This window comes from Syngnathoides biaculeatus, chromosome 16 (assembly GCF_019802595.1).
Source record: "Syngnathoides biaculeatus isolate LvHL_M chromosome 16, ASM1980259v1, whole genome shotgun sequence".
In the NCBI taxonomy this organism is placed as follows: Eukaryota; Metazoa; Chordata; class Actinopteri; order Syngnathiformes; family Syngnathidae; genus Syngnathoides; species Syngnathoides biaculeatus.
Window position 1 is genome coordinate 1675830 of NC_084655.1, and position 17249 is coordinate 1693078.

The following is a 17249-nucleotide window of genomic DNA, read 5'->3' on the forward strand; positions in this document are numbered from 1 at the left end:
AAAACTGATAGAAACATACCCCAACCAACCTTCAGCTGTAATTGCAGCAAAAGGTGGCGCTACAAAGTATTAATGCAAGGGGGCCGAATAATATTGCACACCCCACTTTTCAGGTTATTTGTTAAAAAAAAAAAGTATAAAATATCCAATAAATTTTGTTCCACTTCACGATTGTGTTCCACTTGTTGACTCTTGACAAAAAAAAAAAATATCTCTTTATGTTTCAAGCCTGAAATCCAAAGAAAGGTTGAAAAGTTCAAGGGGCCTGAATACTTACACGAGGCACTGTACCTTTCCGACAGCAGAGACTACTGCAACATGTATTTCAACCTCAGGTGGCCTCAAGATGCTCATATGGACAGACTAAATAAGCATTCAGTGAAAATGTTATGAGAAACATTTATACACAATTTAAGCATACAGTGCCATAAAAATAAGATGATTTTAGTTCTGTGGTGTTTGTGTGCATAACATATACATCAACATTTACAGAAAGACAAAAAAAATTCTGAATGTAGACCATTTAGGCCATCTCCCACAAATCTGACACAGAGCAGGATGGAACAATTCCTCAATGCCATCTCACAAGCTGTCTATAACCAGTATAGACCTGAAAATAAGAAAATATACTTATATGGCAATTTTCCATAATGGGACTTTGTTTGAAGAAGCATTGATTGGACAAATGCTTCTTCGAGCAGTAACAATAGTATGTAAACAATTCTTTATTTTGAAAAATCTGAATGTATATGGCAAAAAGCTGGGCCGATTTGGAGAAATAATTTTTAAAATAGCTCTTAAACGTGTCGTGAAAAATCCAGTCACTGCCGGTACTGTTGCCTCAATTGGAGATCGGCAACCTCAAGTACTCATGAGTTCAGACAGCTGGCAATAAAACCTTGGTGCACTGCAGTGGATGGTCGGGATAATCTGCCGTTTTTTGGTGAATATTTAGACTCTAATGGCAACAACTTTCTTCTGTTGTTTCCATGGGTATGCAACATTTAATGCAGACCTGTGGATATACTAAAAAAAAAAAAATTAAATCTGTGTATGTTCACAAACATCTACAGCTCAAAGACCCATATCAGTCCAGTACACAGAGCCATCTACCCCATTTACATATCTATTTTAAGCATTTAGTGCTCAAACAAAACCCCAGGATACCAGTTTACAGCTTTCAGTATAAAGTTTAGCGGTTTTGACATCTTGGAAAAATTGGGACTAAAATGGGGATGAACGGGTGTGGGTACTGTCTGGCTATGGCATCAGTTTACCAAGTGAAATTATATTTATGGTGAACCAAGTTCTGACCAGCTATTGCTCTCAAATTAATGTGACAATGTTTAAATGGATTTTGTTCATTAAAATCCTCATTTGTGAAAATGTACCGACTTAGAAAAAACTTTAAAACAAGACCGAAAACTTCTTATATACATACAGCATATCAAAGCCATTACTATTTATCAGTTTATGGCTAAATGAACAAAACAACAATTTCATAAAGGCTTACCAGTCAGTGTTTCCAACACGAGGCATGTCGTCCTCCCTGGGTCTGAGTGCTTGCTTGGCACAGTCATCACCAGCTATTTTGTCTGCATTTGAATGTGTGTTCTTTCTAACTAGCTTGAATTGATCATCTTTAACACCTTTTTAAAGCTCGTATTCTTCACGGTCTTTGTGGGACCCTTCTGAATCATGACATCGCTCAAATTATCGGAAAATTTGGGGTCGTCCTCACAATGGAGTCGATTGGCCGCCATGATGTTTATGTCAACTTCTGACGCCACATCCCTTCTCTGGTTCAACGTGAGATCAATTTTTGCAGATAATCAAAAATAAAAAGATTTCCTTCAAAACGGACTTCAGATTTGAAGTCACCATAAGAAAACTGTATAATATCTGCAAAAGGTGCATTGAAGACTTTAGATACCCTTTAAATTAATTAAATTTAAAATATATATTTTGCTTCATGCGTGTCATGGTGCGTTGTGTATCAAGAACAACCACAATTGTCTTCTAGGCAAACTTGAGATTGCTTCCTCTTCTATGTGCGCTTGAGGTAGATTTTTCTTCTACGTGAGCTAAAGGTAAAGTCTTCTTCTACACAATGAAGGCATTTGGACATGGCCAAACCTGAGTGCCTGAGAGGGAACGGACACAACCAATACGTCGTCAGGAAAATGGTCCAGCAATAGCCAATAGAAGAGCAGCCCTATCGTACCCCACAAATCAAGATACAGGATGTTTCCGTTCAGTGGCATTTGGGGAATCCAGCACCTATTTTTTTCCTTTCGTATCCTGAATTTTCTTTGTAACGAGAGAATATTTTTCTGAGGCAGCATTTCGTAAACTGAATTTCTCGTTACTAGAGACGTTCGTAAGTAGAGGTACAACTGCACCAATGATAATAGTATACTTTTAACCTACCAACGTTCTCAAGTGACATACTAATCAATTTCATGTTCAGATGCTGTTTCCTGTGTGGACGTCTCTTCTTTTCCTTTCGGCTTGTCCCGTTAGGGGTCGCCACAGCGTGTCATCTTTTTCCATCTTAGCCTATCTGTTGCATCTTCCTCTCTAACCCCAACTGCCCTCATGTCTTCCTTCACCACATCCATAAACCTTCTCTTTGGTCTTCCTCTTGCTCTTTTCCCTGGCAGCTCCATACATACATCCATACATACGTACTTCTCTGCCACACCAGACTGACGCATGCAGTACCACAATTCCTCTCTTGGTACTCTGTCATGGGCTTTCTCTAGATCCACAAAGACACAATGTAGCTCCTTCTGACCTTCTCTGTACTTTTCCACTAGCATCCTCAAGGCAAATAATGCATCTGTGGTACTCTTTCTAGGCATGAAACCATACTGTTGCTTGCAGATACTTCTGTACTGAGTCTAGCCTCCACGACTCTTTCCCATAACTTCATTGTGTGGCTCATCAACTTTATTCCTCTATAATTCCCACAGCTCTGAACATCGCCTTTGTTCTTAAAAATGGGAACTAGTACACTTTTCCTCCATTCATCAGGCATCTTTTTGCTCGCTAGTATTCTATTGAATAAGTTGGTCAAAAATTCTATAACCATCTCTCCAAATTGCTTCCATACCGCCACTGGTATGTCATAAAGACCAACTGCCTTTCCATTTTTCATCCTTTGTAGTGCCTTTCTAACTTCCCCCTTACTAATCATTGCCACTTCCTGGTCCTTCACACTTGCCTCTCCAACTCTTCCTTCTCTCTCATTTTCTTCATTCATCAACTTCTCAAAGTATTCTTTCCATCTATTTAGCCCACTACTGGCACCAGTCGACACATTTCCATCTCTATCCTTAATCACCCTTACCTGCTGCACATCCTTCCCATCTCTATCCCTCTGTCTGGCCAACCTGTAGAGATCCTTTTCTCCTTCTTTCGTATCTAACTTGGAGTACGTTGTCATATGCCACGTGTTTAGCCTTCGCCACCTCTACCTTTGCCCTACGACATCTCAATGTATTCCTTACTCCTCTTCCTCAATCCTCTGCATGTCCCACTTACTCTTTGCTAATCTTTTTTAATCTTTTTCCTTGTATGACTTTCTATATTTTGGTGTTCCACCACAAAGTCTCCTCCCCTTTCCTACCAAAAGACACACCAAGTACTCTCCTACCTGTCTCTCTGATTACCTTGGCTGTCGTAGTCCAGTATTCCGGGAGCTTCTGCTGTCCATCGAGAGCCTGTCTCACCTCCTTCCGAAAGGCCGCACAACATTCTCCCTTTCTCAGCTTCCACCACATGGTTCTCTGCTCTACCTTTGTTTTCTTAATCTTGCTACCCACCACCAGAGTCATCCTACACACCACCATCCTATGCTTTTGAGCTACACTCTCCCCTACCACTACTTTACAGTCAGTAATCTCCTTCAGATTACATCGTCCGCACAAAATATAATCCACCTGCGTGCTTCTACCTCCGCTCTTGTCAGTCACTCTATGTTCCTCCATCTTCACCACCATCTGTCCTTCAAAAGTCCTCATATTTTTTTGGCACAGTTTTTACGCCGGATGCTCTTCCTGACGCAACCCTCCGCATTTATCCGGGCTTGGGACTGGCCTACAGATTGCACTGGTTTGTGCCCCCCTAGGGCTGCATTCCTGTGTGGACGTGTACTATTTCATTTTCATATCTCTGAACACATTAACTGGCCTGTTATTTTGTTTGAAGCAGTTCCAGCCAGACCTACAGTAGTGTAAAATGGGGTCAAAAACTTCTCCCTTCCTCAGTTTTTTTTTTTTTTGGGGGGTCAGACTTAAATGTGTCCCAAAATCATACAAATCTAAATATTAGTCAAGTAAACAAAATGCAATAGTCTTTATTAATGGAGAAAAAAAAACTAAGGGGCCCTGTGTGGAGAGTGATTGGCGGCTAAATCCAATAACTGGCTGGGCCACACTTAGCAGATAGAAATGCAATCAAGCATTCGTGATAACTTGCAAGTTGTCTCTTAGAGCACTGCAATGGCATTTTGACCCACTTTTCTTGGCAGAATTGTTGTATTTCCGACACATTTGATGGTTTTCGACCATGAAACGACTTTTGCCAGTTATATCACAGCATCTCAAAAGGATTCAGGGCAAGACTTTGACGAGACCATTCCAAAGTGAGCGCCCCCCATTTCAGAAGTTTACTTGCTGTGTTTTGGATACATACTGCTGTAGAACTCAAGTCCACTACACCATGAGGTCACAATCGGATGGCCGGACTTTCTCCCGTTTTGTTTTTTTAAGTAGACGACAGAATTCAGTTTCATTTATCACAGGTCCTCCAGGCCCTGAGGCAGCAAAATAGTTGGCCAGTGGACAAAGGCGTGGACCATTGCGATTAGATCCCCAGCTACAGAAACTGGCATTGGGATGGAGAATGTCACCTCTCTGGCAGTGGAGCAGCCCGAGATGGTGCGTAAGGTTGAGAAGTCTAGACTAGATATAGTTGGGCTCACCTCCACAGATGGCGTGGGCTCCAACACTAGTCCTCTTGAGATTGGGTGGCCAACCCCCGCCTCGAGCAGAACCTCAGTGTGTTCTCTTGGATTTTTGTGCTCTCCAAGGATTGCCCATCATGAACACCATAAGGGTGTTTATACATGCACTTGGCACCAGGACACCTTAAGTTTCCATTTGATGATTAACTTTGTGGTCGTGTCATTGAGCTTATGGCTGCATGGCTTGGACATGTCTTGGTGAAGACAGGGGCTTAACTGTTAACTGATCACCATCTGGGGGTAAAATTAGCTCAGATGGTGGGGAAAAATGCCGCTCCGACCGGTCAGTTCCTAACCTATTCTGAGAGTCTACTGGGAACGTCTGACAGAATCCCTTCAGAACCTCCACCTCGGGCAGAACATCACCAACGTCTTGAGGAAGGCAGGGGACATTGAGTCCGAGTGGCACGTGTTCCGCGGCTCTATTGCTGATGCGGCCGACAGGAACTGGCCAAGCGCAGTGCAGTTTTAGTGATATCTGAGGTAAAAAGTTGGGCATGGGAGAAAATTTCCCTCTCATTTTTCAACTGTTTGAGCAAACACACTAAGCCCCTGAGTAGTCCCTTTGACCACTGTGAGCAACATCACACGTGCACTTTGGTCAGGTCAGCGTCATCCATTGAAGTTACATGGCTCATTAAAAGATTCAGATTACAGCATTTACTTTCCCATCAGAACATTTTAAGAAGAATTTTATTTGTGATGCAAACTTACAATGAAAATGTAAAACTTATGTTCTTTTAACTCCACAATAAAACATTGCTAACCAAGCCAAGATAAACAATTAACTGTAAATTTCAAAGGCCACTTCCTACTTTAATAAATTTTTTTAGTTCACAATCACATCCCCGCCTGCTTTTCTTGGTGTAAAACAATTATTGCCTGCACAATACATTTTGCAATGCACGCTGACAGCTCCCACGCTCCCAAACAGTTTTTAGAGAAACAATATTTTGCTCCCTGTATTTAAAATACAGATTTAGCTTTGCACTGTATTGTCTGTGCAAAACCATCTTATCCTGCATTTTCTGATTTGGCTTTGCAACACATTTTCAGACCAGATCTTTCTCACTCAAAAAAGAGTAAATCTCATCCAGGTTCACTGCTTTTATTCTATTTGCAAATACTCTGACAGTCATTGCATCTTATAATAACATTTTTTTTTTTAATTTCACCATTATTATCGAGAGTAAAAAAAATACATTGCCTAGATGGATTGCTTTGCTAACTAAACTGCTGGTGGTGGGCGGCTGGCATTGTAAACTTTGATGGGGTGCTTTAACTACTGTAATCTCTGATTATGAGTGTACACTTTTGAATGCGGAAGTGGCCCGTTTAAGGTTAAATAAAAACAAATGTTTAAAAAAAAGGTAAAGTAGGTGGGAGAGTGAGTCTGGCAGAGCAGCAGCTCGTTGTTAAGACCTCGGTGTCCTTACGAAGTGTTCAATAAAAAGTGAGTAAAAGAACCCAGTGGTGACTCAATTTTCTCATTGCCCATAACCATAGGGATTAAAGTACATATGTGAATCGTGCCATTGGATGTAGGAGCCAGTCATTCCTCACTCATTGAATGACATTGCAAAACGGCACAAAGTGAATAGTTGAATGATGTACTTTCAATTCGGGTTGGAATTTTTTTCTTTGTGCGCAATGCAGAATGTCTGTGGGGAGAGACCACACCAGCAGTGCACAATTGCACCTTAGAGGGAACATTCCATGGGAGGAATTCGGTGTAGCCATGGAGAAAGACTTCCGGATGGCTCCGAAGAAAAATATTGGTCCAAACTCCATCACTTCTGGAGGGGGAAGCATTGCACCATCAACACGTGCATATGTACAGTGGGGATGCGGTGCTGCCGACCCTGACTCAGGACATTGCAAGTAGGTGGGAAGAATATTTCTAAGACCTCAACTCCACCAATGCGCCTTCCTATAAGGATGCAGAGTCTGGAGTCTCTGAGATCGGCTCTCCTATCTCTGGGGTCGAGGTCACCGAGGTGGTTAAAATGCCTGGGAGTGGATGAGATTGCCCTGAGGTCCTAAATGCTCTGGATGTTGTAGTGCTGTACTGATTGGCACACCTCTCCAAAATACCTCGGGAGTGTGTTCCCACTATAGGGTGATCACACTCCTTAGCCTTGCTGGTCTATTTAGGGGTACTGGAGAGGAGGGTCTGTCAGGAAGTCTAATCACAGATTCAGAAGGAGCAGGGGTGCTTCAGAGTATGGGGTACGGAACCCCCTGATATGGGCTGTTTGGTTCCTCTGCGACTGGTGTGAAGAATTTGCTACACATTCCAGGAAGTAACTTTTATTTCTAGTCGCAGGCAAGGCATAGAGAGGGCCCAGCTTGGTGGCCTCAGTTTTGCATCTTTGCTTTTTGCAGAGAACGTGGTTCTCTTTGCTTCATCAGGCTGTGAACTCGAACTCTCACTGGAGTGGTTTGCAGCAGAGTGTGAAGCAGCTGGAAGGAGAATATACACCAGTCACTCACATTTGACGAGTGCTACCGCGCTCGTAAATCTGTACAGTCAAGCACGAAAAATCACGCGCGTAAAATTTGTTACGAGTAGAAATACATTGACATTCTCAGCGCACATGACAACCAATCCAGCGCAGTGAACCACAGCCTGACTTTTTTTTTTCCCCAACACGGAAGCACACGGTCTCCCACTGTTTATCTGACTCACCCCCCTTTGGCTCTTAAAAGGGGTGCACATAATTACAAACACTGTCCACCCACACAGTCTGGGCTACGTAGAGAATGCTGCTTGTGTTTACTCTCGATAATAATGGTAAAAGTAAAAAAAGAAAAAAAGTGCTGTTGCTTTAATGAATGTCAGTGTATGTGAATAATGGAAGAAAAAGTGGTGAAACTGGACGAAATTCTCTTTTTTGAGTAAAAAAAGGTCTGGTCTGAAGCCAAAGTAGAAAGTACAGGATGAGATGGTGTCTAATGTTAAAATCCCACCTTGGTATAACCTGATCGAGGATGAACGCACAGACAATACAGTGCACAAAAAGCTAATTCTGTATTTTAAATATAGGACGCAACATAACATTAACTTTAAAATTGTTTGGGAACATCATTTACCTTTCAACATGCATTGCTCAAGATATTCTGCAATCAATAATTCAGTTTTAGACTAAGAAAAACAGACAGGGATATCCATAACACTATCGCTAGCTTGTTGCCACTAATGCCGATTATGTTGAACTAAACTTTCAGTATTTTCAAAACCCTATAGACCGTTCGTGTTCATTCCTTGACAGCCCAGTGGATTTAACTTTCCTTCAGATAAAGTTTGTCAGATCAAGAACTTTTATTGATAAAAAAAAATTAAATACCGTTTTATATCATGTTCTACTAATATCAGTTGAAATTGGCAATTATCATTTAAGTTTGAATTTTTTTTCTACATTAGTTAAGTATTTGGGGTTTTTTTTTTTAATTTACAGTTATATTAATCTAGTAAGTGATTTTAAGGTCTTGAGATTCCATCCCTAATCACACCAGTAACTATCTGCGAGTATACTGACCACACCTGTACATTTTTAAAATGTGAGTGACTGCAGCACCTCTCAATCTGACCATCGTCCTCAGTCGGAAAACGGTGGTCTCCATGTTGGGGATGAGACGCTTCCTCGTGTGGAGGAGGTCAGTATCTTGGAGTCTTGTTCACGAGTGAGAGAAGAATGAAATGGAAGATTGGCAGGTGGATATGTGCATGGTCTACAATAATCAAGCTTTAGTATCGGTCTATTGTGGTGAAGAGCTTCATCGAAAGGTGACGCTCTACTATTGACCCATCGATCCCCGTGCCGACCCTCATATTTGGCCGTTATCTGTGGGTCGTGACAACAGAACAGGATCCCAGATACAAGTGGCCGAAACTAGTTTCCTCTGCAAGGTGTCCGGGTTCTACCTTAGATAGGGTGAGAAACATCTCGTATGGTCTCAGAGTACAGTCGCTGCACCTTTGCAGTGAGAGGAGGCAGATGAGGGGGCTCGCCATCTGTTCAGGATGCCACCTGGACGTGAGAGGTGTTCTTGGGACACCCCACCAGTATACGCTGGAGAGAATCTGTTTCAAGGCTTTCCTGAAAACCCCTTGGGATGCCCTTAGAAGATCTGGAGAAGTAGTTGTGGAAAGGGAAGTCTGAGCTTCCCTGGTGAAGCGACTGCACTAGTGACGTGAACTCAGACAAGCAGAAGAAAAAGTATAGATGGTTGGACGTTTTTACCTGCTTTACTTGCCTGAAAAAAACCCCAACTTATTTAGCACAAGTTGAACATCATTTGTGAGCAGCGTAGGCAGAAGAATAGTTCTTGTATACTTTCGCTATCCGCATTTTACTTGCTAAAGAGCCCCTTGGGATGCCCTTAGATCTGGAGAAGTAGCTGTGGAAAGGGAAGTGTGAGCTTCCCTGGTGAAGCTACTGCACTAGTGACGTGAACTCAGATAAGCAGAAGAAACAGTATAGATGGTTGGACATTTTTACCTGCTTTAACTTGCCTGAAAAAAACCCAACTTATTTAGTGCAAGTTGAACATCATTTGTAAGCAGCGTAGGCAGAACAATAGTTTTGTATACTTTTGCTATCCGCATTTTACCTGCTAAAGAGAAGGTCCAGAACAGATATGGATTGTGGCGATAGCCTGGAAAGGGATTATAAAATAATGCCAGTGTGGTAAAGTCAATGGGTGAGTGGCTTGAATAACTGATTAGAAAAAAGGATTTGCAACTCATCTTATTTGAATCAGTTTTAACTTTTCCAAAACTCAGGCACTTCTAAACATGTTTTTGTCGAATGTCTTCTAAGTTGTGGACCAGATCTTGATGTAAATAGAGTAATCCTTCCTACTTCGCGATTCACCTATTGCGGATTCATTGCATCATGTTTTAAAAACCCCCTGCTAAGATTTTTTTTTTATGTACCATAATTTTTCATATATAATGCGCATATTTTTCCAAAAATATTTTCAAAAAGTCAATAGAGCGCATGATATTTAAGGTATAGATGACATTAAAAAAATACAATCACATATATGTATAGTCGTATATAGGTACATATAGCAGTAAAAAAGGTATACATATAGATATTGCTTGGCATTTTACGATCGTTAGCATAGCATATTTGTTACCACTAAATCAAACATCAGAAACGACTTCCCGTGAGTTTGTTTTAACTTAAATGAAGACAAAAAAATGTTAACCACAAGAGCTAGTTGTGCAGACGCTTTTAAAAGAAAAGTGTCTTCACTCCTGCAGATAACGCGGCAAATCTGGAAGGAGCGACTCAATTCAAAACAATGCGAGCTCAAACTACGTAGTATGAGCGTAATGGGCACATTAAAAAAAAAAAAAAAAAAAAAAAACAGGATGGCGCAACCAATTTAAATGCTCACTATTTTTTAAAAATGTGTCCATTGCACTCGTTCTGATGTAGTTTCGGCTCTTGATGTTTTGAAAGCGACTTGATGCCGTAAGAAAGCTGCAATAGATTGTAGCTGAATTTAGGGAGAATGGAGCTGCTCCAGATTGTAGCCAAATGGATGGCGACAGGGTGCGCTGCATAACCAAATTTCTTGGGGTTCAAAAAATGTTTCCTCACAAACGCCATGAATGGCACAGAGGATGACACGCTGTGGGAGCGAGATGGGATGTTCATGATGCAATACAGGAGGCACCGGAACTGGACCAAATCATTAATAATGAGTTCCACAACGATGCACCAAAGGTAGCTAGTATGGGTATTTTTCGGATTGGAGTTAAGTCAGAGGCTTCTTTTGACGGCTTGGCGAAGGATGTGTAATGTGTTCAAGATGACATTTTTCATTTCTACATCTATTTTAGAATCTTTATAGGGATGAAACTTGGGTCTTAAACTAAACAGTTACCTGTTATCAACATTATTAATAAAATGTTATGCCATCACTGAGCATTTATTTTAGTTGGTTGAGGGATTCTGTTCTGACAATTACAAGGACCAGGACAAGCGTGTCCTGTGGCCTGTCCCGAGATATACCGTAATTTCTCGAGTACAGTGCGCATCCCAAACGTTGACCTAAAAAGAAGAAAAAAAAAAAAACTTCTACCAATGTACCATGCAGGCCACCAATTTGCTGCTACCTATGTGCTCAAAATATTGGGAATTAAATGTATGTTGGGTTTTTAATTGTATTATTTAAAAAAAAAAAGTCTGTACAAGAATAATCATTGTGCATGTGTTGATGTAGCGGTAATATAATCTCGGGACAGGCTTGTCCTGGTCCCGGTAACTGTCAGAACAGAATGCCTCAACCGAATAAAATAAATGCTCAATGATGGCATAACATTTTATTAATACTGTTGATAACATAACATGGTGGTTCAGCTGGTAAAGCGTTGACCTCACAGTTCTGAGGTCCCAGGTTCGATCGCGGACCCACCTGCGTGGAGTGTGCATGAAACGTTTGTGCATGGTGTAGTTTATCCTCTACATTACACATCCTTGGGTAAGACTTCAAAAGAAAAAAGAAATATCTGACTCCTCTCCAATCTGAAAAATATCCATTGTAGTTACCTTTGGTGCATCACTGTGGAACTCCTCATTGATGACTTGTTACAGTTCCAGTGCCTCTTGCATTGCATCATGAACATCCCATCTTGCTCCCACAGCGTGTCATCCTTTGTGCCATCCAGAATCAGAATATAAATCAGCTTTAATGACCAAGTGTGTAAAAAACACAAGGATTTTTTCTCCAGCAGTGGATGATGCCCTGGTACGACAATCAGAACAACGAATGACAACAACAAGACCAAAGAACAAAAGACATTTCTATTTATAGGAACTATTTCTTATGGAACGTGCAAGATGTAAAATCTATATAGATGAGTGTGTTAATGTCAATTGTGCAAAGGGAACAGTGACGAATCGTGCGGTCTGCAAAATCTAAAACGAAATAACAGGTATATATATATATATACAGTGAAGAAAATAAGTATTTGAACAACCTGCTATATTGCAATTTCTCCCACTTAGAAATCATGGTCTGAAATTTTCATCGTAGGTGCATGTCCACTGTGAGAGAGATAATGTAAAAAGAAAAATACAGAAATCACAATGTATGATTTCTTTAACAGGTTATTTGTGTGATACAGCTGCAAATAAGTATTTGAACACCCGAGAAAACCAATGTGAATATTTGGTACAGTAGCCTTTTCTGCATTTACGTTTCCTGTAGTTGTTCACCAGGTTTGCACACATTGCAAGAGGGATTTTGGCCCAGTCCTCCACACAGATCTTCCCTAGATCAGACAGGTTTCTGGGCTGTCGGTGAGAAACACGGAGTTTCAGCTCCCTCCAAAGATTTTCTATTGGGTTTAGGTCGGGAGACTGGCTAGGCCACACCAGAACCTTGATATGCTTCTTACGGAGCCACTCCTTGGTTTTCCTGGTTGTGTGCTTCGGGTCATTGTCATGTTGAAAGACCCAGCCCCAACCAATCTTCTATACTCTGACTGAGGGAAAGAGGTTGTTCCCCAAAATCTCACAATACATGGCCGCGGTCATCCTCTCGTTCATACAGTGCAGTCGTCCTGTCCCATGAGCAGAAAACACCCCCAAAGCATGATGCTACCACCCCCATACTTCACAGTAGGGATCATGTTCTTCCTCCATACACAGTGGAATTTTGACCAAAAAGTTCCATTTTGGTCTCATCTGACCACAAATCTTTCTCCCATGACTCCTCTGTATCATCCAAATGGTCATTGAAAACTTAAAAGTCAAGTGTCATCACTATAAACATTCTAAAATAGATATTGTAATGATAAAATACATAACATTATTCACTTCAATGTCTATACGATAAAATAAATATGAGCGGAGAGCGCATCATCCATGCGCAAAGTTGCAGGAGGTGTCAATCGACGACATCCAAGTGGTCGCCATACTGGCTGCGTCCCCTGTCCGTAGACGTCACCTCGGACATTCGGCATTGAAAACACACGGTGGACCCTACTATGGGAGACGAATTTGACACAGAAGCTCTTTTCGAAGAAGAGAACATCACACAATCGAGTGAAGTTACCGGGGAAATATTACCCTATTGTTTCAAGCAATATTCAGATAATATGCAATCACGGCGCAGCAACGAGTCACTTCAGCCAACTAGGCCGGCAGCCGGCTGCATACTACATACTAAAAATCATGCATTTCATGACAGTGGCCCTTTAAGATGGTCCTTGACATGTGCTGGTTTAAGCAGGGGAACCTTCCGTGCCATGCATGATTTTAAACCATGATGTCTTTGTGTATTACCAACAGTCACCTTGGAAACGGTGGCGCCAGCTCTTCTCAGGTCATTGACCAAGTCCTGCCGTGTAGTCCTGTGCTGATTCCTCACCTTTCAAAGGATAATTGAGACCCCACGAGGTGATATCTTGCATGGGGCTCTACTCCGATTGAGATTTTTTTAACCAATTTATTTGTGCGATACAGCTGCAAATAAATATTTGAACACCTGAGAAAACCAATGTTAATATTTGGTACAGTAGGCTTTGTGCAATTGCATTAGTCAAACGTTTCCTGTAGTTCTTCACCAGTTTGAACACACTAGAGGAGGCATTTTGGCCCACTCCTCCACACAGATCTCTATAGATCACAGAGGTTTTTGGGCTGTCGCTGAGAAACACGGAGTTTCGGCTCCCTCCAAAGATTTTCCATTGGGTTTAGGTCGGGAGACTGGCTAGGCAACGCCAGAACCCTGATATACTTCTTACGGAGCCACTCCCAGGTTTTCCTGGCTGTGTGCATCTGGTCATTGTCATTGAAAGACCCAGCCACGACCCATCTTCAGTGCTCTGAATGAGGCAATCTGGCAGGTCCTGAAAGACACTAGTTTGGTTGACTACAAGACCTATGCAAGCAAACTGATGGCAAGCCTTCATGAGGCTGCTAGCATTGCTCAGCAGCATACAAGAAAAGAGCAACAGTATCAAGCTGATGGTTACAGCAAAAAGGTCAGTGGCATCTGCCTAAATGTGGGGAATAGAGTTTTGCTTGCCAACAAAGCAGAGAGAGGAAGGAGGCTGGCAGATAAGTGGGAACCCACAACATATACAGTGACAGACTGTAACTGCCAAACTCACATCTACAAAATCAAAGATGAGAGCAGAAAGATTAAGGTGGTGCATCGGAACTTGATATTGGATGTGAGCTTTTTGCCAGCCCCTGAGCAAACTAGGGCAGAACCCAATTCAGCCACCACAGCTGAGATCAGTGGGTCCAAGACTCAGCCACCTGATGCCTTAAAAGCTCTACTGGAGGAAATGTCAGAGAACCGGACCCACTCATGGGTGTGCGTGTCATCAGGAGGATGTGAGTGAGTGTCCTAACACAGCACAAGGCAGACAAATAGCAGGTTCGCTAATCAAGAATTTAAGGACTGAATTGCCAGAGGGAAAAAAAACTGTTTGAGTGCCTGCTCCTTTTCACTTACATTGATCTGTAGCATTTTCCCGACAGAATGAGTTGGAAGAGCTGGTGGCCAGGATGTGGAGGGTCCGAAAGGATCCTGCCTGCTCTGGAACTAGATCGCGTTGTGTGCAAGTCCTCGATAGTGGGTAGCGTGGCGCCGACAATTTGATTGTCTGTTGCAGTTTGAGTTTTTTTTTTTTTTTTTTTTGTGGTGGCCCCAAACCAGACTGTGATGGAGGTACACACTACTGATTGGATAACCGCTGTGTAGAACAGGTCCTCTGAGACTGTAATTCCCAAGAACTTGAAGGTTGCGACGGTTGACACAAGACAGTTGAACAGCGTCAGGGGCAGCTGTGGTGAAGGTTGCCTCCTGAGCTGTGGTGAACGTTGCCTTCGAGTGTTCAACGCCAGGTTGTGTTAACCACACCAAACCTCCAGCCTCACCACTTCCTGTCGATATGCAGACCCAGCGCTGTCCTTGATGAGGCCGATGACCGTGGTGTCATCTGTGAACTTGAAGAGTTTGACAGTCGGATGCCACGTGTTGCAGTCGTTCGTACAGAATAAGAAGAGTAGAGGGGAGAGGACACAACCTTGGGGTGCCCCGGTGCTGATAGTGCGCGTGGATGAGGTGGTGTCCCCCAACCTCACCTGCTGGGTCCTGCCTGTCAGGAAGTTGCAAATCCACGCATTCGCCAGTTCTTCGCATTCTGTTACAGTGTGTGGACACTGCGTCCGGAATAAAGTCACGCCTAATATCATGCTGTTGTCTGTATGTCCTGCATTTGGGTCCGCCCGCGCAACGCTGGCTTGTGACAATCGTCAGCGTCTTTGATGAGGTCAATGATCATGGTGTCATCTGCAAACTTCAGGAGTTTGACAGTCGGATGCCACGAGGTGCAGTCATTAGTGTCGGGCGAGAAGAGTAGAGGGGGGAGGACACAACCTTGGAGTGCCTCGGTGCTGATCGTGCACGTGGATGAGGTGGTGTCCCCCAACCTCACCTGCTGTGTCCTGCCCGTCAATAAGTTGTAAATCCACCGGGAGAAGGCAGGCGAGACGCTGAGCTGGAGAAGTTTGGAGCAGAGGAGTTCAGGGATGATGGTGTTGAACGCAGAGCTGATGTCCATGAACAGCATTCTCGCATAGGTACTCTTGCTGTCAAGACATTCAAGGATGAAGTGCAGACGTGTGTGTGTGTGTGTGTTGACGGCATCATCCGCAGACCTGTTAGCTCGATAGGCAAACTGCAGTGGGTCCAGTTTGGGAGCTGTGACCCTCTTGAAGTGGTCCAGCACAAGGCGTTCAAAGGAATTCATGACCACAGATATGTAGGCAACACCCTGTAGTCATTAAGACCCCTAAACTTCTGCTATTTTGGGGACCAGTATAATGGTGGAGTGTTTGAAGCAGGCCAGTACGTCACACAGTTCTCGGGACCTGTTGAAGATTTTTGCAAAGACAGGAGCAAGTTGGTCTGCGCAGACTCTGAGGCAGGACGGGAACACAAGGTCTGGGCCTGGTGCTGTTTTAATTTTTTGACCATAGTGTTTATGAGGATTTTTTTTTTAATTCCAAGTGTTTTTGTTCTTTAGTGCAGCCTGAAGCATTCCTTTCGGCTACAATCCGTCGAAGCTTTCACTATGGTGTCAGATGGCTATTAATGCAACATGAGCTAAAACTAATTAGAAACGAGCGTAATGAGCACATTTTGGGAAAAAAAACGCATTTCAATTGTCTGCGCTTTCCCCTGTTATTTTTAAATGTGCTCATGACACTAATTGAGCTCACGTTGTTTTGATACCCAGCTGAATCCATTGAGGCGAGCTATCGTTTCAGGCTAAGGTGCTACTTCCGGATTGGAGGTGTCATCGGCACGAGTGACGGCATTTCTTTGAAAAGCAGCTGCACAATAATGTAATCGACATTTTTTGTCCAAGTTTAAGTTAATGCAAACTCACGGGCAGTCGTTTCTTATCTTTGGCGCAATAGCAACAAACATGCTACGCTAACGGTCGTAAAATGCAAGCACCCCGAGGAGGTCAATCGAGGCCAGATTAGGGGCGCACATTACCTGAATGTATATGGATACTTTTTTTTTTACCACTATGTACGATACAATGTGATTGTATTTCTTATTTTCCATTAACTTTTTGAAAATATTTTTTTTTTTTAATTTGCGCATTATTTGAGATATTACGCAATATTACCATTGCCTCAGTATATGCACAAAGATTGATTGTTGGACAGACAATTTTTTGAAAAACAATACAATTAGAAACAAGCCTAGCAAAATAGAAATACAGATAACTCCCAATATTTTGAGCACATGAATAACAGCAAATTGGTGATACATATTGTACATTGGTAGAAGGGTTTTCCTGATTTTTTTCAGTCAAATTTGGAGATGTGCATGATACATGGGAAATTATGGTAGTTACCATACCCCCTCAGTGTTGTGTACCAGCGAAATATTCCTTCACGGCGCCCAAGAGGTGGTAACACCGAGGGCACTTTTTTCCTTTTATGGATCCAGTGAGAGGAATCTGCTCCGATTTGGGACCATCGGGACGAATTATCCTATTATCCTTTTTGGGACCCAGCGGGAGGAATCAACCACTTTGTGCAGTAAATGGTGTAGGTACCGCGGGGCTCTACTGGGATGTCCTCCAGAGCTCCGGACAGGGCACTTTTCTCCATATTGGACTCTGCATTATGATTCTCCCCCTCGAGGACGAGGCTTTTTGACAGGC

General features: G+C 42.6%; 1 protein-coding gene across 1 annotated transcript in view; it reads right to left on the reverse strand.

Moving 5' to 3' along the window:
• LOC133514580 (chromobox protein homolog 1-like) overlaps positions 1 to 17249 on the reverse strand; it is a 49571-nt gene that overhangs the window by 5380 nt on the left and 26942 nt on the right. The window lies entirely within an intron of this gene.